General features: G+C 59.7%; 1 non-coding gene across 1 annotated transcript; it reads right to left on the bottom strand.

The window, feature by feature from the left end:
• Nucleotides 1-4,309: 4,309 nt before the first annotated feature.
• On the bottom strand, nt 4,310-4,428 carry LOC131871256 (5S ribosomal RNA). The gene has a single exon (XR_009369517.1). It is a non-coding gene; the product is annotated as a 5S ribosomal RNA (ribosomal RNA).
• Between the last annotated feature and the right edge of the window lie 13,072 nt (nt 4,429-17,500).

Genomic DNA, 17,500 nt, shown 5'->3' with positions numbered 1-17,500 from the left:
GGGAGCGCTCCGATGTGTGCTCCAAGGTGCGGCGTGCACGAAGTCCGAGCCCGGTTTGCCCCGGGTGCGCACCTCGCGTGCACCTTCGCCGGGGTGAGCACCTTGGTGTGCAGACCTTGGTTGGGTTGCGCGCCCTGGTGCGCACCAAGGAGCGCTCTGAAGTGTGCTCCAAGGTGCGGCGTGCACGAAGTCGGAGCCCGGTTTGCCCCGGGTGTGCACCTCGGGTGCGCACCTCGCGTGCACCTTCGCTGCGGTGGGCACCTTGGCTGGGTTGCGCGCCTTGGTGGGCACCATGCAGTGCACGAAGTCGGAGCCCGGATTGCCCCGGGCGCGCACCTCCGCCAGGGTGGGCACCTTGGTGCGCACAACTTGCCTGGGCTGCGCACCAGGAAGGGCTCAAGATGGCACCCGCGTTCCGTTTTTTTCACTATCTTTCAGAACGGAAATTTTAAAATCTCGTTTTTTTTTGCCTTTTCTGGAAATTAGTGAAGGCAGCGCATCAAAGGTGCGCAACGCTGGTGCGAACCTGGGAGCGCTCCGATGTGTGCTCCAAGGTGCGGCGTGCACGAAGTCGGACCCCGGTTTGCCCCGGGTGCGCACCTCGCGTGCACCTTGGTGCGCACACCTTGGCTGGGTTGCGCGCCCTGGTGGGCACCATGGTGCGCACCAAGGAGCGCTCCGAAGTGTGCTCCAAGGTGCGGCGTGCACGAAGTCGGAGCCCGGTTTGCCCCGGGTGCGCACCTCGCGTGCACCTTCGCCGCGGTGGGCACCATGGCGTGCACGAAGTCGGAGCCCGGTTTGCCCCGGGTGCGCACCTCGCGTGCACCTTCGCCGGGGTGGGCACCTTGGTGTGCAGACCTTGGCTGGGTTGCGCGCCCTGGTGGGCACCATGGTGCGCACCAAGGAGCGCTCCGAAGTGTGCTCCAAGGTGCGGCCTGCACGAAGTCGGAGCCCGGTTTGCCCCGGGTGTGCACCTCGGGTGGGCACCTTGGTGCGCATGCCTTGCCTGGGCTGCGCACCAGGGCGGGCTCAAGATGGCACCCGCGTTCCTTTTTTTTCACTATCTTTCAAAACGGAAATTTTAAAATCTCATTTTTTTTTGCCTTTTTCTGGAAATTAGTGAAGGCAGCGCATCAAAGGTGCGCACCTCGCTGCCCACCACGGTGCGCAACGCCGGTGGGCACCCGGGAGTGCTTCGAAGTGTGCTCCAAGGTGCTGCGTGCACGTTGTCGGAGCCCGGTTTGCCCCGGGTGCGCACCTCGCGTGCACCTTCGTCGGGGTGGGCACCTTGGCTGGGTTTGCCCCGGCTGCGCTCCGAAGCGGGGTTATTGGAGCGCCGCCTCTTTTTTTGTCGGAGCGTTTGGTGGGGTTTCTCGCATTGGCTCTTCCGAGGCCCGGTTGCCACCCTGGCGCGCACGAAGTCGGAAGTAGGGTTAATTGCCCGGGTGCGCACCTTTGCCAGGGTGGGCACCTTACCTGGGCTGCGCACCAGGGCGGGCTCAAGATGGCACGCGCGTTCCGTTTTTTTCACTATCTTTCAAAACGGAAATTTTAAAATCTCCTTTTTTTTTTGCCTTTTCTGGAAATTAGTGAAGGCAGCGCATCAAAGGTGCGCACCTCGCTGCCCACCTTGGTGTGCTCTGAGGTGCGCACCCGGGAGCGCTACGAAGTGTGCTCCAAGGTGCGGCGTGCACGTTGTCGGAGCCCGGTTTGCCCCGGGTGCGCACCTCGCCTGCACCTTGGCCGGGGTGGGCACCTTGGCTGGGTTTGCCCAGGGTGCGCTCCGAAGCGGGGTTACTGGAGCGCCCCCTCTTTTTTTGTCAGAGCGTTTGGTGGGGTTTCTCGCATTGGCTCTTCCCAGGCCCGGTTGTTGGGTGCGCTCCCACCCTGGCGCGCGCGAAGTTGGAAGTTGGATTAATTGCCCGGGCGCGCACCTTCGCCAGGGTGGGCACCTTGGTGCGCACACCTTGGCTGGGCTGCGCACCAGGGCGGGCTCAAGATGGCACCAGCATTCCCTTTTTCTCACTATCTTTCAAAACGGAAATTTTAAAATCTCGTTTTTTTTTTGCCTTTTATGGAAATTAGTGAAGGCATCGCATCAAAGGTGCGCACCTCGCTGCCCACCTTGGTGTGCTCCGAGGTGCCCACCACGGTGCGCAACGCCGGTGCGAACCCGGGAGCGCCCCGATGTGTGCTCCAAGGTGCGGCGTGCACGAAGTCGGACCCCGGTTTGCCCCGGGTGCGCACCTCGCGTGCACCTTGGTGCGCACACCTTGGCTGGGTTGCGCGGCCTGGTGGGCACCATGGTGCGCACCAAGGAGCGCTCCGAAGTGTGCTCCAAGGTGCGGCGTGCACGAAGTCGGAGCCCGGTTTGCCCCGGGTACGCACCTCGCGTGCACCTTCGCCGGGGTGGGCACCTCGGCTGGGTTGCGCGCCCTGGTGCGCACCAAGGAGCGCTCCGAAGTGTGCTCCAAGGTGCGGCGTGCACGAAGTCGGAGCCCGGTTTGCCCCGGGTGCGCACCTTCGCCGCGGTGCGCACCATGGCGTGCACGAAGTCGGAGCCCGGTTTGCCCCGGGTGCGCACCTCGCGTGCACCTTCGGCGGGGTTGCGCGCCCTGGTGGGCACCATGGTGCGCACCAAGGAGCGCTCCGAAGTGTGCTCCAAGGTGCGGCGTGCACAAAGTCGGAGCCCGGTTTGCCCCGGGTGCGCACCTCGCGTGCACCTTCGGCGGGGTTGCGCGCCCTGGTGGGCACCATGGTGCGCACCAAGGAGCGCTCCGAAGTGTGCTCCAAGGTGCGGCGTGCACGAAGTCGGAGCCCGGTTTTCCCCGGGTGCGCACCTCGCGTGCACCTTCGCCGCGGTGGGCACCATGGCGTGCACGAAGTCGGAGCCCGGTTTGCCCCGGGTGCGCACCTCGCGTGCACCTTCGCCGGGGTGGGCACCTCGGCTGGGTTGCGCGCCCTGGTGCGCACCAAGGAGCGCTCCGAAGTGTGCTCCAAGGTGCGGCGTGCACGAAGTCGGAGCCCGGTTTGCCCCGGGTGCGCACCTCGCGTGCACCTTCGCCAAGGTGGGCACCTCGGTGCGCACACCTTCTCAATGTTTTCTTGCCTTTTCTGGAAATTGGTGAAGGCAGCGCATCAAAGGTGCGCACCTCGGTGTGCTCCGAGGTGCGAACCCGAGAGCGCTCCGAGGTGCCCACGAAGTCGAAAGTCGGGTTAATTGCATTGTTTTCCCCGGGTGCGCTCCGAGGTGCGCAACATCGGCGCGCACCAAGGAGGGCTCCGAAGTGTGCTCCAAGGTGCGCACGATGGCGTGCACCTCTGGTGCGCACGATTCGGAGCTCGGTTTGACCGGGGTGCGCACACCTTGGCTGGGTTGCGCACCTTTTGTGCGCTCCAAGGTGCGCACGAAGTCGGAGCTCGGTTTGCCCCGGGTGCGCACCTTCGCCAGGGTGCGCACCTTGATGCGCACGCCTTGGCTGGGCTGCGCACCTTGGTGGGCGCCATGGTGCGCACCTTTCGTGCGCTCCAAGGTGCGCACGAAGTCGGAGCTCGGTTTGCCCCGGGTGCGCACCTTGGTGGGCGCCATGGTGCACTCCGAGGTGCCCAAGATTGGTGCGCACCAAGGAGCGCTCCGAAGTGCGCTCCAAGGTGCGCGCGAAGTCGAAAGTTGGGTTAATTGTCCGGTTTGCCTCGGGTGCGCACCTTGCGTGCACCTTCGCCAGGGTGGGCGCCTTGGTGCGCACACCTTGGCTGGGCTGCGCACACCTTGGCACCCGCGTTTCCTTCATTTTAAATTTTTTTTTTTTACAATCTCTCAAGTGGGAAATTCTATAATCTCAACTTTTTTTGCCTTTTCAGGAAACTTTTGAATGGAGCGCATCATTGGTGCGCTCCGAAGTGTGCTCCAAAGCTCTCTCCAGCTGCGTGCACCTACCCCGGCCGCGCACCCGGCCCCGCCCAGCTTCGCTCACCTGTCCCGGGCGTCTGGTGCGGAACCTTAGAGTAAGAAACATCACCGTGCACCTTGGCCAACGTGCGCGACTCGACCGAGCGCGCACTGGCCGAGGTGCACACCGATTTCACCTGGGTGCGCGCGCAGCACCTCGGGCGCACCGGGGTGCGCGCACAACGCCCGGGTTGCACCGTGGCCTGTGTGCTCGGGGTGCCTCGGGTGCGCGCTCGGTGTCGCCCCCGCGCGCGCGGTAGTGCGGGCAGCGCACCCCGGCCCGGCCCGGCCCCGACGAGAACGCAAACGGGCAAAAGGTTTATTCAAATAGCATTGCGACGCCCGGCGAAAAACTAAAAAAGGGTGCAACACCGGGACTTCCCGGGAGGTCACCCATCCCAGTACTACTCCGGCCCAAGCGCGCTTAACTGCGGAGTTCTGATGGGATCCGGTGCACTAATGCTGGTATGATCGCACCCGTTATGAGCTTGTCGCAGTGTGTACTTAGCAAACCGCGACCCACGTGCGAATCCACCCCGGCCACCCACCCCCGTCGAGGTGCACACCCTCCCTCGCGAAGTGCGCCCCGTTCGCCAAGTGTGAGCCCTGCCCGGGTGCGCGCACCTTGCTAGGGCGTCGGGTGTGCACCCGGCCCGGCCTACGTGCGTGCACCTGGAGGGGGCGTCGTGTGCGTGCAGTGTCCCGTCTGCAACGCGGTGCCCACACACCACCTCGGGCGCAACGACCTGCGCTCACATGTGGGCCGAGTGCACCTTGGTGCATGTTCGGGGCGCCTCGGGTGCACGCTCGATCTTGCCCCGGTGCACCAAGGCGCTCGGTTTGCCCCGGGTGCGCACTTGGTGCAAGGTGGGCACCCAAAATAGGGATCAAGCACCAAAACACAAGTTTCGGGATGCAAAATGGGACCCAAGGACCACAAATGCGTTCCAAGACCCATGATGGGTCCACGAGAACAAAAATGTGTTCCGAGACTTAATAAACAAATATTGGGTTTTAGGAGAAGAAACATGCTCTGATGCCCAAAACGAGAATCGACCCCGAAAAGGCCACAGGCCAAAAGTGGGATGCGAGACAAAAAAAAATGGGACCCGAGGACCAAAATTGGGTTCCCAGGTCGAAGACAGGGCAACCGGACAAGAAACGACCTCTAAGGCTCGAAATGAGTCCCGACGACTAAAACTTGACAAGAAGCACCCATCAGGCACCCAACTCGACACCCATGGGATGCCGACCCACCCGGGCTTCCACCTAGCACACCTTGGCACCCACCCACCCTCGCACCCAACCTCGCACCCAACTTAGCACCTTTGAACCCACATTGGCACTCACCCTGACCCTGGCACCTTGGAACCCACATTGGCACTCACCTTGACCCTGGCACCCACCTTTGCACTCACCTTGGGACCCACCCTGGCTCCCACCTCGGCACCCACCCAGACACCCACCTTGGTTCCTTGGCACCCACCTTGGATCCTTGGCACCCACCCCGACACCCACCTTGGCACGCAACTTGGCTACTTGCCACCCACCTTGGCTCCTTGACGCCCACCCCGACAACCACCCCGTGACCTACCCTGGCTAGGGTTGGTGCACACCCACCCTGGTGCCCACCTTGGCACCCACCCTATGACCCACCTTGGCACGCACCTTAGTACCCACCCCGTTACCCACCCTAGGACCCACCCCGTGACCCACCTTGGCCAGGGTGGGTGCACCCACCCTGGTGCCCACCTTGGCACCCACCCATCCTAGCACCCAGCCTGTGACCGGGCTTGGAACCCAACCTTGCACCCGCACCCGTCTTGGCCAGTGTGGGTGCGCACCCATCCTGGCACCCACGTTGTGACACACCCTTTAACCCACGCACCCTAGCACCCACGTTGGCACCCACCTTGGAACCCAACCTAGCAACTTGGCACCCACCCCGTGACCCACCTTGGCATCCACCATAGCAGTCGCCGACTTGGCACCCACCTCGGCACCCACCTTGACACTTGTGGACCCACCTTGCCACTCACCCTAGCATCGACCCATCCTAGCACCCACCCTGGCACCTTTGCACCCTAGCACTCACCCATCCTAGCACCTAACCTGTGACCCACCTTGACACTCACCCTCGCACCCACCTTGGAACCCAACCTAGCACCCACCCACCCTGACACCAACCCTAGCACCTACCCACCCTTGCACCCACCCTGTGACCCATCTTGGCACCCACCCATCCTACCACTCAACCTATCACCCACCTTCTCACCCACCTTGGCATCCACCTTAGCACCCACCCACACTGGCACCTTGGCACCCACCTCGGGCAAGGTGGGTGCACACCCACCCTGGCACCCAATTTAGAACCCACCGAGCATGTTACCCACCTTGGCACCCACATTGCAGCCCACCCTAGTACCCACCCTATGACCCACATTGGCATCCACACCCTAGCACCCAGGCACCTCGACACCCGCCTTGACACCCACCCTAGCACTGAACCTGTGACCCACCTTGGAACTCACCCTAGAACCCACCCACCCTGTGAACCACCTTGGCATCCACCTTAGCACCCACCCACCTTGGCACCCACTCTAGCACTCACCCATCCTAACACCCAACTTGTTACCCACCTTGGCACCCGCCCTCGCGTCCACCTTGAAACCCACCCTAGCACCCACCCACGCAGGAGCCCACCTTGGCACCCAACCTAACACCCACGCATCCTGGCACCCAACTTGTGACCCACCTTGGAACCCACCCTAGTACCCACCTTTGAACCCACTATATCACCAACCCACCTTGGCACCCACCCTATGACCCTCTTTGGAATCCACCCTAGCACGCACCCACCCTGGCACCCACCATGGAGCGCACCCTAGCACCCACCCACCTCGGCACGCACCTCAACACCCACCTTGGTGTGCGCACTGCGCCAACCTCTCAAAGACCCTATGTGGTGCGCTCCAAAGTGTACACCTTTGGTGCGCTCCAAGGTGCGCACCTTTGGTGCACACCGAGGTGCACACCAAAGTGTGCACCGAGGTGAGCACCAAAGTGCACTCCAGGGTGCACACCAAGGCGTGCACCTTTGGTGCGGTCAATGCAAACGAATTCGGAAGTTGGGGTCGATGTCCTAATCGCTGCTGCAGACTACACGTATGAGAATCGGACAAATAGCTTTATATAGGGGAGGTGTTGCGTTTGATGGGTCGACTCCCCTGGTTGTGTGCACTGCACCAACTTCAAAGACCCTGTCTTGTTTAAGAAGTCAAAAGTTGGGGTGGATGTCCTAATCATTGCTGCAGTCTACGCATGTATGAGAATCAGACAAATAGCTTATATAGGGGAGGTGTTGCATTCGGTGGGTTGACTCCCCTGGTTGTGCGCACTGCGCCAACCTCAAAGACCCCGCATAGCAGAAGAAGTCGGAAGTCGGATTTTGGTGAGCACCAAGGCGTGCACCTTTGGTGCGGTCAACGCAGACGAATTCAGAAGTTGGGGTGGATGTCCTAATCGTTGTTGCAGGCTACACATGTATGAGAATCAGACAAATAGCTTATATAGGGGAGGTGTTGGGTTTGATGGGTCAACTCCCTTGGTTGTGCGCATTACGCCAACCTCAAAGACCTTGTTTTCGTTAAGAAGTCAAAAGTTGGGGTCAATGTCCTAATGGCTCCTGCAGGCTACACATGTATGAGAATCGGACAAATAGCTTATATAGGGGAGGTGTTGGGTTTGATGGGTCGACTCCCCTGGTTGTGCGCATTACGTCAACCTCAAAGACCTTGTTTTCGTTAAGAAGTCAAAAGTTGGGGTCGATGTCCTAATTGCTCCTGTAGACTACACATGTATGAGAATCAGACAAATAGCTTATATAGGGGAGGTGTTGGGTTTGATGGGTTGACTCCCCTAGTTGTTCGCATTACACCAACCTCAAAGACCTTGTTTTCGTTTAGAAGCCGAAAGTTGGGGTCGATGTCCTAATTGCTCCTGCAGGCTACGCATGTATGAGAATCAGACAAATAGCTTATATAGGGGAGGTGTTGGGTTTGATGGGTCGACTCCCCTGGTTGTGCGCATTGCGCCAACCTCAAAGACCCTGCATTGCGGATGAAGTCGAAAGTCAGAGTTTGGTGTGCTACAAGGTGTGGTCGAAGGTGCTCACCTAGGTGTGCACCTTTGGAGCACAGGAAAAGTGCCCTCCAAAAGTGCGCACCTTTGGAGTGCACAAAAGTGCCCTCCAAAAGTGCGCACCTTTGGAGCGCAGAAAAGTGCCCTCCAAAAAGTGCCCTCCAAAAGTGCGCACCTTTGGAGCGCAGAAAAGTGCCCTCCAAAAAGTGCCCTCCAAAAGTGCGCACCTTTGGAGCGCAGAAAAGTGCCCTCCAAAAAGTGCCCTCCAAAAGTGCGCACCTTTGGAGCGCAGAAAAGTGCCCTCCAAAAAGTGCCCTCCAAAAGTGCGCACCTTTGGAGCGCAGAAAAGTGCCCTCCAAAAAGTGCCCTCCAAAAGTGCGCACCTTTGGAGCGCAGAAAAGTGCCCTCCAAAAAGTGCCCTCCAAAAGTGCGCACCTTTGGAGCGCAGAAAAGTGCCCTCCAAAAAGTGCCCTCCAAAAGTGCGCACCTTTGGAGCGCAGAAAAGTGCCCTCCAAAAAGTGCCCTCCAAAAGTGCGCACCTTTGGAGCGCAGAAAAGTGCCCTCCAAAAAGTGCCCTCCAAAAGTGCGCACCTTTGGAGCGCAGAAAAGTGCCCTCCAAAAAGTGCCCTCCAAAAGTGCGCACCTTTGGAGCGCAGAAAAGTGCCCTCCAAAAGTGCGCACTTTTGGTGCGCACCAAGGCGCTGGTTCGGTCGTTGCAGGCGAGTTCGGAAGTTGGGGTCGATGTCCTGAGCGGAGGTGCAAACTACACAGGTGTCGGAATCGGACAAATAGCTTATATAGGGGAGGTGTATGCTTCGATGGGTCGACTCCCCAGGTTGAGCGCACCGCGCCAACCTCAAAGACCCTACGGTATGGATGAAGTCGGAAGTTGGGTCCGATGACCGATTCGATTAGTAGGTATGCTCATGAGGTCGGAATTTGGGTCCGATGACCTGCCATGTGCAGGAAGGCGAATGTTGACACTGTGCGTTGCAAGGTGCACACCAAGGCGCTGGTGCGGTCTTTTTAGTCGAGTTCGGAAGTTGGGGTCGATGTCCTGATCGGAGGTGCAAGCTACACAGGTGTGGGAATCGGACAAATAGCTTATATAGGGGAGGTGTATGCTTCGTTGGGTCGACTCCCCGGGTTGAGCGCACCGCGCCAACCTCAAAGACCCTACGGTATGGATGAAGTCGGAAGTTGGGTCCGATGACCGATTCGATATGTAGGCATACTCGCGAGGTCGGAATTTGGGTCCGATGACCTGCCACGTGCAGGAAGGCGAATGTTGGCACTGTGCGTTGCAAGGTGCGCACCAAGGCGCTGGTTCGGTCGTTGGAGGCGAGTTCGGAAGTTGGGGTCGATGTCTTGATCGGAGGTGCAAACTACACAGGTGTGGGAATCGGACAAATAGCTTATATAGGGGAGGTGTATGCTTCGTTGGGTCGACTCCCCGGGTTGAGCGCACCGCGCCAACCTCAAAGACCCTACGGTATGGATGAAGTCGGAAGTTGGGTCCGATGACCGATTCGATATGTAGGCATACTCGCGAGGTCGGAATTTGGGTCCGATGACCTGCCATGTGCAGGAAGGCGAATGTTGGGACTGTGCGTCGCAAGGTGCGCACCAAGGCGCTGGTGCCGTCGTTGCAGTCGAGTTCGGAAGTTGGGGTCGATGTCCTGGTCAGAGGTGCAAACTACACAGGTGTGGGAATCGGACAAATAGCTTATATAGGGGAGGTGTATGCTTCGATGGGTCGACTCCCTGGGTTGAGCGCACCGCGCCAACCTCAAAGACCCTACAGTATGGATGAAGTCGGAAGTTGGGTCCGATGACCGATTCGATACGTAGGCATATTGGCGAGGTCTGAATTTGTGTCCGATGACCTGCCATGCGCAGGAAGGCGGAATTTGGGTCCGATGACCGAGTTGATGGCGTGCCATGCGCAGAAAGGCGGAATTTGGGTCCGATGACCGAGTTGATGTTGATGGCCCGCCATGCACAGGAAGGCGGAATTTGGGTCCGATGACCGATTTGAAGGCGTGCCATACGCAAAAAGGCGGAGTTTGGGTCCGATGACCGAGTTGATATTGATGGCCCGCCATGCGCAGGAAGGCGGAATTTGGGTCCGATGACCTGACATACGCATGGAGTCCGACTCGGGGGCCGATGTTCGATTCGATGACTTGCATTGTGGGTAAAGTCGGAAGTTGTGGTCTTTGACCCGATTCGATGACCAGACTTCGGCTGCTTGAGAATCGGACAAATAACTTATATAGGGGAGGTAGTGTTCTCGAGCATCCTCCCCCCGTGCCCGTTTATGTCGATTGATGCTGGTGCTCGACTGGTTGGAGCGCTCGGATGCAAAAATCTTGCACCAGGATTTATCGATTGTGATGGACACGGCAAGTCTCCTGATTGCTATGCAGGAGCTCATCGTGAATCTCTATGCGGCCTTGGTATGGACTCGACCTGCGGAATGGTTCGGCAATGGTAGTCGCTCCAACACGTCCTTGCAATGGCCACAGAGGTGATTCGACTAGAGCTCCAGTCTAGCTTTAGGGTTGCTTGGCGGACTGGTATAGCCGCGATCGAGTTCCGGCCATGAACGTTTTAGATAGCTCTTGGGCTTTCTGGGACGGAAGTCGGAAGTTTGGGCTGTTGTCCGATTTGATGACCATTCTTCGGATGTGTGAGAATCGGACAAATAACTTATATAGGGGACTGTGTTGTCTCACGCAGCCCCCTCCGTGCCCCTCTATCTCGACCGATGTTGGTGCTTGAAAGGGTTGGGATCGCTCGGATTTATAAACGTGCACCACCATTTGTCGAGTGTGAGGGACGCGGCAGGTCTCCTAAATGCTATGCGGGCGCTCTCTGAGAATCTCTATCCGGCCTCGACACAGACTAGTCTTGCTGAATGGTTTGGCACTGGTAGTCGATCCAACACGTCGTTGTTGTGGCCGCCTAGGCGATTCGATTCGAGCCCCCGTCTAGCTTTTGGGTTGCTTGGCGGATTTTGCCCTATCCGCAAGTGAGCTCGGTCCCTAAACGTTCGAGAAACCCGATTGCTATGCGCCGACTCTCTTTCTTGCGAGCCTCCATCTAGCTTTTGGGTCTCTACGGAACGGAAGTCGGAATCTGGGACCGTTGTTTGATTCGACGAGGCAGACTACGGTTGTGCGAGAATCGGACAAATAACTTATATAGGGGAGGTGTTGACTGGAGCATTCTCCCCCGTGCCCCTCTAACTCGACCAATGCTGGCGCTCGAACGGTGGTAGCGCTCGGATTTTCATTGAGCGCCAGCATTGGTCGATTTAGAGGGGCATGCGAGATTCCCGAATGCTATGCGAGGGCTCTAACGGAAATGTCTATTGGTTTCGGTATGGATGCAATTGCGAGTGGTTCGGCAAAGGTAGTCGTTCCGATGCGTCCATGTCGTGGCCAAATCGATAATTCGATTTGAGCCCTCGTATAGCATTTGGGTCTCTCGATGTGATTCCGCATTCCAGTCCCTTTGGGCACTGCTTGAGCCGCATCCCAGGGGGTTCCCTTCCCAATAATCTGCCTCGCAACCCGATTGCTATGCGGTGAGGCTCCTCGGCCGCCTCGGAACTATCTGTGTATCAGACGCATCGCGGGATAAGGGGTTGGCAACGGTAGTCGCCCCAAGCGCGTCCGATGCTTGGACCATTCCGAGGCGGCCCTGAAGCCTCTTCCGTCTAGCCGTTGGGTCCTTCTCGCCGCATCCCTCGCCTCGCACCCCGATTGCTATGCGGTGAGGCTCCTCGGCCGCCTCGGAACTATCTGTGTATCGGACGCGTCGCGGGATAAGGGGTTGTCACTGGTAGTCGCCCCAAGCGCGTCCGATGCTTGGACCATTCCGAGGCGGCCCTGAAGCCTCTTCCGTCTAGCCGTTGGGTCCTTCTCGCCGCATCCCTCGCCTCGCACCCCGATTGCTATGCGGTGAGGCTCCTCGGCCGCCTCGGAACTATCTGTGTATCGGACGCGTCGCGGGATAAGGGGTTGTCATTGGTAGTCGCCCCAAGCGCGTCCGATGCTTGGACCATTCCGAGGCGGCCCTGAAGCCTCTTCCGTCTAGCCGTTGGGTCCTTCTCGCCGCATCCCTCGCCTCGCACCCCGATTGCTATGCGGTGAGGCTCCTCGGCCGCCTCGGAACTATCTGTGTATCGGACGCGTCGCGGGATAAGGGGTTGTCACTGGTAGTCGCCCCAAGCGCGTCCGATGCTTGGACCATTCCGAGGCGGCCCTGAAGCCTCTTCCGTCTAGCCGTTGGGTCCTTCTCGCCGCATCCCTCGCCTCGCACCCCGATTGCTATGCGGTGAGGCTCCTCGGCCGCCTCGGAACTATCTGTGTATCGGACGCGTCGCGGGATAAGGGGTTGTCACTGGTAGTCGCCCCAAGCGCGTTCGATGCTTGGACCATTCCGAGGCGGCCCTGAAGCCTCTTCCGTCTAGCCGTTGGGTCCTTCTCGCCGCATCCCTCGCCTCGCACCCCGATTGCTATGCGGTGAGGCTCCTCGGCCGCCTTGGAACTATCTGTGTATCGGACGCGTCGCGGGATAAGGGGTTGTCACTGGTAGTCGCCCCAAGCGCGTCCGATGCTTGGACCATTCCGAGGCGGACCCGAAGCCTCTTCCGTCTAGCCGTTGGGTCCTTCTCGCCGCATCCTTCGCCTCGCACCCCGATTGCTATGCGGTGAGGCTCCTCGGCCGCCTCGGAACTATCTGTGTATCGGACGCGTCGCGGGATAAGGGGTTGTCACTGGTAGTCGCCCCAAGCGCGTCCGATGCTTGGACCATTCCGAGGCGGACCCGAAGCCTCTTCCGTCTAGCCGTTGGGTCCTTCTCGCCGCATCCCTCGCCTCGCACCCCGATTGCTATGCGGTGAGGCTCCTCGGCCGCCTTGGAACTATCTGTGTATCGGACGCGTCGCGGGATAAGGGGTTGTCACTGGTAGTCGCCCCAAGCGCGTCCGATGCTTGGACCATTCCGAGGCGGACCCGAAGCCTCTTCCGTCTAGCCGTTGGGTCCTTCTCGCCGCATCCCTCGCCTCGCACCCCGATTGCTATGCGGTGAGGCTCCTCGGCCGCCTTGGAACTATCTGTGTATCGGACGCGTCGCGGGATAAGGGGTTGTCACTGGTAGTCGCCCCAAGCGCGTCCGATGCTTGGACCATTCCGAGGCGGACCCGAAGCCTCTTCCGTCTAGCCGTTGGGTCCTTCTCGCCGCATCCCTCGCCTCGCACCCCGATTGCTATGCGGTGAGGCTCCTCGGCCGCCTTGGAACTATCTGTGTATCGGACGCGTCGCGGGATAAGGGGTTGTCACTGGTAGTCGCCCCAAGCGCGTCCGATGCTTGGACCATTCCGAGGCGGCCCCGAAGCCTCTTCCGTCTAGCCGTTGGGTCCTTCTCGCCGCATCCCTCGCCTCGCACCCCGATTGCTATGCGGTGAGGCTCCTCGGCCGCCTTGGAACTATCTGTGTATCGGACGCGTCGCGGGATAAGGGGTTGTCACTGGTAGTCGCCCCAAGCGCGTCCGATGCTTGGACCATTCCGAGGCGGCCCCGAAGCCTCTTCCGTGTAGCCGTTGGGTCCTTCTCGCCGCATCCCTCGCCTCGCACCCCGATTGCTATGCGGTGAGGCTCCTCGGCCGCCTTGGAACTATCTGTGTATCGGACGCGTCGCGGGATAAGGGGTTGTCACTGGTAGTCGCCCCAAGCGCGTCCGATGCTTGGACCATTCCGAGGCGGACCTGAAGCCTCTTCCCTCTAGCCGTTGGGGCTTTCTCGCCGCATCCCTCGCCTCGCACCCTGATTGCTATGCTGTGAGGCTCCTCGGCCGCCTTGGAACTATCTGTGTATCGGACGCATCGCGGGATAAGGGGTTGGCAGTGGTAGTCGCCCCAAGCGCATCCGATGCTTGGACCATTCCGAGGCGGCCCTGCAGCCTCTTCCGTCTAGCCGTTGGGGCCATCTCGCCGCATCCCCCACCTCGCACCACGATTGCTATGCGGTGAGGCTCCTTGGCCGCCTCGGAACTATCTGTGTATCGGACGCATCGCGGGATAAGGGGTTGTCACTGGTAGTCGCCCCAAGCGCGTCCGATGCTTGGACTATTCCGAGGCGGCCCTGCAGCCTCTTCCGTCTAGCCGTTGGGGCCATCTCGCTGCATCCCCCACCTCCTCGGCCGCCTCGGAACTATCTGTGTATCGGACGCATCGCGGGATAAGGGGTTGGCAGTGGTAGTCGCCCCAAGCGCGTCCGATGCTTGGACTATTCCGAGGCAGCCCTGCAGCCTCTTCCGTCTAGCCTTTGGGGCCATCTCGCCGCATCCCTCGCCTCGCACCCCGATTGCTATGCGGTGAGGCTCCTCGGCCGCCTGGGAACTATCTTCGTATCGGACGCATCGCGGGATAAGGGGTTGTCACTGGTAGTCGCCCCAAGCGCGTCCGATGCTTGGACTATTCCGAGGCGGCCCTGTGGCCTCTTCCGTCTAGCCGTTGGGGCCATCTCGCCGCATCCCCCACCTCGCACCCCGATTGCTATGCGGTGAGGCTCTTCGGCCGCCTTGGAACTATCTTCGTATCGGACGCATCGCGGGATAAGGGGTTGTCACTGGTAGTGGCCCCAAGCGCGTCCGATGCTTGGACTATTCCGAGGCGGCCCTGCAGCCTCTTCCGTCTAGCCGTTGGGGCCATCTCGCCGCATCCCCCACCTCGCACCCCGATTGCTATGCGGTGAGGCTCCTCGGCCGCCTTGGAACTATCTTCGTATCGGACGCATCGCGGGATAAGGGGTTGTCACTGGTAGTCGCCCCAAGCGCGTCCGATGCTTGGACTATTCCGACGCGGCCCTGTGGCCTCTTCCGTCTAGCCGTTGGGGCCATCTCGCCGCATCCCCCACCTCGCACCCCGATTGCTATGCGGTGAGGCTCCTCGGCCGCCTTGGAACCATCTTCGTATCGGACGCATCGCGGGATAGGGGGCTGTCACTGGTAGTCGCCCCAAGCGTGTCCGATGCTTGGACCATTCCTAGGCGGCCCTGAAGCCTCTTCCGTCTAGCCGTTGGGGCCTTCCCGCCCCATCCCTCGCCTCGCACCCCCGATTGCTATGCGGTGAGGCTCCTCGGCCGCCTTGGAACCATCTGTGTATCGGACGCATCGCGGGATAAGGGGTTGGCACTGGCAGTCGCCCCAAGCGCGTCCGATGCTTGGACCATTCCGAGGTGGCCCTGAAGCCTCTTCCGTCTAGCCGTTGGGGCCTTCCCGCCCCATCCCTCGCCTCGCACCCCGATTGATATGCGGTGAGGCTCCTCGGCCGCCTTGGAACTATCTGTGTATCGGACGCATCGCGGGATAAGGGGTTGGCACTGGTAGTCGTCCCAATCGCATCCGATGCTTGGACCATTCCGAGGCGGCCCTGCAGCCTCTTCCGTTTAGCCGTCGGGGCCTTCCCGCCGCATCCCTCGCCTCGCATCCCGATTCCTATGCGGTGAGTCTTCTCGGCCGCCGCGGAACTATACCTGTTATTGCTACTGCATCCTTCGGCTGGTAACCTCCTCTGCCGCCTTGGAACGTTCTCTTTGTCGGACGCGTCGCGGGATAAGGGGTTGGCACTGGTAGTCGCCCCAAGCGCGCCCGATGCATAGACCGCTCCGAGTCGACCTTGCTTTCAGCCTCTCACATGCATAGACCTCTCTGAGTCGACCCTGCAGCCTCTCACGTTTAGCCTTTGGAATCTCGCCTCACAACATGATTGCTATCCTTGATGCATCCCTTGCCTCGAGCCCTGATTGCTTTCTTGGCTGCATCCCTCCTCTCCTCACAGCCCGGTTGTCATCACTGCTTCATCCGTCGCTTCATGCATTCTGGCTGCTGGGCCCTTCCCACCGCACACCTCGATTGCTATCTCTTCTGCATCACACACCCCGATTGCTATCTCTGCTACATCCCTCGGCTCTCACTTCTGCATCCTTCGCCTCACACCTCGATTGCTATCAATGCTGCATCCGTAACCTCACACCCCGATTGCTATGCGGGGAGGCTCCTTGGCCGCCTTGGAAATTTCTGTGTGTCGGACGCACCGCGGGATAAGGGGTTGGCACTGGTAGTCGCCCCAAGTGCGCCCGATTCTTAGACCGCTTCGAGGTGACCTCGTAGCCTCTTTCGTCCAGGCTTCCTGCCTTCAACGCCCTTTTTACACCTCGATTGCTATGCGCGGGCTCGTTGGCGTCTATCACCTCTCTGCGAAGAGTGGCACGATGATTGTTGGGGTAAATCGTAGCAGTCCGATCTCTGGCCTTGGGCCATTGTGAGGGCTGATCGATTTCCTGTGCGCATCTCGTGTTCGCCCAGTAACAGACTCGACGACTTGTAATCGGTCTTGTTCCCGATTGTTCCTGGAGGTAGTCTTCGGAACTCTTGGATTTGACCTGTCACTCGAACTGTCCTCTTCCGAGGATGCTTGTGTGTGTGTGCTTGTGCCATTTCCTTGGCGGTATTAACGAGATATTAAAGAGCGGAGTGAGCGCCTCGCCCAGCTATGTTTGGGGCTCTCACTCCCTTACCCGGTGTGCGACCGCTTTGCACGTAGGTTGCGGAGCATCGCGACTCTTTCGATGTTTGGCGGTTGTCTTCCGGTGATGCGTTGGTCCCGAAGTGCACGTTACTAGCATTTCTGCCATTGTTCTCGATCTTTGGCACGTTCCTTCGTTGCAATTGGATATATATCTCCGTTTATACGCGCAGGCTTCTCCCGCCTATTCAGCGCTGTCCCACTCTCAGCACTCTCGTGGTCTCCTTGGCTTCTCTCTCCCGTGAGCGAGCTCTCTTCTCGAGTCTTTTCCATGTCCCATGGAGGTTGCCTTGCGAAATTCGGGCACACAAACGTGACCGGATAAGAGCGGAATTGCCTATGAGGAGAAGCTCACCTTAGGGAGCAGCAATGCCGAGTGTTTCGACAGAGGGTAGAGGGGGCGTTGTTTGGGCGGTTGCACAAAAGAGTGCTACGTTTGCACTGAAGGTTGCTTCTTCGTCTCCGACGAACTCTTCGAGGCAAAAAAGCTTGTTTACGGGGTCGAGGTGGGACTGTTCGTGCGAGTTGCGCCACCAAAAGTGCGTAGGGGGCATATACCTGGGAAATGGATGTCTCTGAGTGGCCTTACTCGGTCGCGTGCACGGTGCATTCTCTAACGGCAGGACTGTCGCGAGCATGTGCGGTTCGGATGTTTTCGGGTAAAGGGTTCCGTACGGGATGTTCTTCCCAGGCTCCTGTGAACCGAGACTCTGCATCGTCATGCTCCGGCTCCCGTGGGTGCTTCATGCCTCGTCGAGCTGTTTGTCGTGGACGATTAAGGCCGAGGCCTTCCTTCGAGAGGGGAATTGTTCAGG

Source organism: Cryptomeria japonica, unplaced genomic scaffold, assembly GCF_030272615.1.
Source record: "Cryptomeria japonica unplaced genomic scaffold, Sugi_1.0 HiC_scaffold_385, whole genome shotgun sequence".
NCBI lineage: Eukaryota > Viridiplantae > Streptophyta > Pinopsida > Cupressales > Cupressaceae > Cryptomeria > Cryptomeria japonica.
The sequence above is the reverse complement of the archived record's forward strand: the minus strand, read 5'-3'. Positions and strand labels throughout refer to the sequence as shown.